The sequence below is a fragment of the Lolium rigidum genome, chromosome 4 (assembly GCF_022539505.1).
Source record: "Lolium rigidum isolate FL_2022 chromosome 4, APGP_CSIRO_Lrig_0.1, whole genome shotgun sequence".
NCBI classification, from domain to species: Eukaryota; Viridiplantae; Streptophyta; class Magnoliopsida; order Poales; family Poaceae; genus Lolium; species Lolium rigidum.
The window spans coordinates 237,248,728-237,251,564 of NC_061511.1; positions in this window are offsets into that span (position 1 = coordinate 237,248,728).

A 2,837-nucleotide genomic window follows, 5' to 3' on the forward strand; every position below is an offset into this window, starting at 1 on the left:
TGACAATAAATTATGTTCGTACCAATGTTGTTTCTTCAAGACCTGAGTTGCTTGGCTTTATATTGACAATATGTAGCCGCAAATTTTTTTTTTGCATTTATTTGGATGATTCCCGTAACTTTATAAATTATATGTTTCCTTCTTTAAGTAGCTTTTGAAAGGAACCATTTAAAGAATAAAGAACTAATTCTGGACGATATTTAAAACATACTATTTATGCAGCGTTTTTATAGGAAACATTTAAAGGAGCTAATTTAGGACAAATATTGAAACAAAATTATCAAGATTATCTTAAATCCACGTGGACTTGACTAGTATGGTAAGATATAAATTCATTCCATGGTTATCATTTTCCTGCGTCGTGACCTTATCGAAGGCATCGTCTTTGCTTGTCTCGTCATTAAATTTGAAAGCGGCGGATCTTGCAGGTTGCTGGCCGGTAGCATGGAGGCTGCTAGCTTGGTTTCAATAAAGGTGGCGATCCTAGGATCCCTCTTATGTCAAGATGAAAATCTGCTTGACGCATCTCACTATTTGGAAAATGTTTATAGCCGCAATTGCACTCATGATGCAAAACCGAAGGTCTGTCGGCGGTAACCCGTATCGCTGATGGGCAAAAAAAAGAAAAACCGCCACCGGTACGTCCTTTTCTGGTTTCCGCGTCTTCTACCAATGAAGCTTAAATAAAAATACATCGTTGATTGTTGCATCGGGGTCCAACCTGGGGCATGAAAAAATTGGCGACAATGAACAATTTGCAGGTGTTACAATGTAGGACAAATCATTGACAAAAAGTTGCACAACTTGTTCATCGCCGATTCTTCTCGTAAACTAATGACATGCGTTTTTCCTCGGTTTTCATGGCTACACGTATACCGCTGACAAGCATTTTATATGCATGTGTTGTTTGATTCTGATTCTTACTTGCGACGTTTCTATTATCGTCTGCGTCTGCTTTGCATGATATATCGTTGACGACTGAGAGTCCAACAACACGGCTTCTTCGACACTCTATGCCCTCCGTCCTGTACCTGGCCGCACGTGAGACACTAGCTATCTTCACCACGATTCCATCGGTGCCGCCGCCAATTTCGGCTGAAGGAGGTCGAAACAGAGGGGGATCGAGCCTCGTCGTAGCTCGATCTGCCTCCCCACGCGCAGGTTGACTGGCCTATAGTTGATGTCTGGCCCACCCGGTCCGCCGATCGAGCTCTACTCCGCCATATATAGCCGCTCAGGTGGTCATCAAGATCGAGCCGCCACACTATCGCTCCCTTAGCCCCGTGCCATCCTGGGTGCTCTTGGGAACCATGGCGAACGACCGCGATGGCGGGAGCTCCCACGTCACACCTTTCCCTTGTCGTTGCGCGGCATCCCATGACTATGTGCTCTGTCTCCTATGGTTGCGTCGGACGCGCATCATCGTTGCGCCCGTACCTACACCCCTCCCTCGACACCGTGTTGTTTGGGCGGATTTTGGAAAACCACTGCAAACGATGACGAGGCAGGGATCTCATGTGACGCCACTCTTGAGCCGTCGAGCAGATTCCCATAGCTCCGTGTGCTGTCCCTAGTGCCCGCGTGGGATTTTCATTGTATGGCCACTGGTGACTCTCCCCCTCATCGCTTCGAAGATCGCACCGTGTCTGAGGTTGTCGTGTCTCGTCTACACGGACATCGGGGATGAGCACACCCCCATTTATGTTGGTTAGTGGGAACGAAGGAGTTTCGGCCTCAAACGTCGCCTTAGGATCATTCCCACGCGGAGGAAAAGCATACACAAAGCACACACGGTCGTTTTTTACCCAGGTTCAGGCCGCCCTTCGGCTAACAGCCCTACGTACTGCTTTGGTGAATTATCTGGGATGCACAAAGTACAAAGGAGATGAACTCTCTGGTGCCGGGAGGACGCTTTGATCAGCTCCTACACCTTCTGGTATTTCTCTTTCTTTTACTCACTCTCTCCAACTTAATCTTGGCCTTGATGTTGTCAAGAACAAAGATCTAGCTCTTTCTCTTCTCTCGATCAAACCAATCTGAACCTAACCGAGATTGATCTGACTGAGCTGAACTATCCGACCATGAATTGTTTGAACCAAAACGAACCGAACGAACCGAACCCCTTTCCTCCAAGCCGATCATTGGCGTATATACCTCCGGAGATGGTCTCAACAGCTCGCCCGAGCACCGCCCAAGAGCGTTCCCGGGCTCAATCAGATGGAGCCACGCGGGCGACGGGCAGGTGGGTGGTGTGCGTGGCCAATGGACGGCCACAGACGGTGCGCTCATGTTTGTGATGATGGCGTGACAGCTCGGGCTGCGAGTCATCACTCCTGTCCGCGGCGTAGGCCTCTGTCGGTCTGCGCCATGATGGCGCGCGGGGGTGCAGGCGCCTGGCCTGTTTCCCACGCAAGTCTTGACACATCTAATCTATTCCAGCAGTCTGAACCCTTCCCGGCCTCACCTGGCCAAGGAGAGGAGGCTCCTGAGTCCTTCCCGGGGTAGTCCGAGCCATGCCTTGGCTTGGTTGCCCCGCTTCTGGGTCCTTGGCCTTTCTCCATGGGATGCTCCTGGGAGGAGGCCAAGGGCAGCTACTTGCCCAGTTTGTCCTAATCTTCGTGTCCTGTCTGTCGTCTAGACTCGCCTTTGTTTGGGAGCGCCTGTTCTCCACTAGGTGGCCTACGTCAAAAGGTGAATCTTAGTGCAGTTGGGCTATTTTTACCACGAGTCATACCTGGGTGGCCGATCATGGTTGCATCCGAGATGCCATGGGCTGGATCCCATGCGCACCGCGGCGTAATCGTGTGGACCCTACGTCCCATTACGCTGACAAAAGC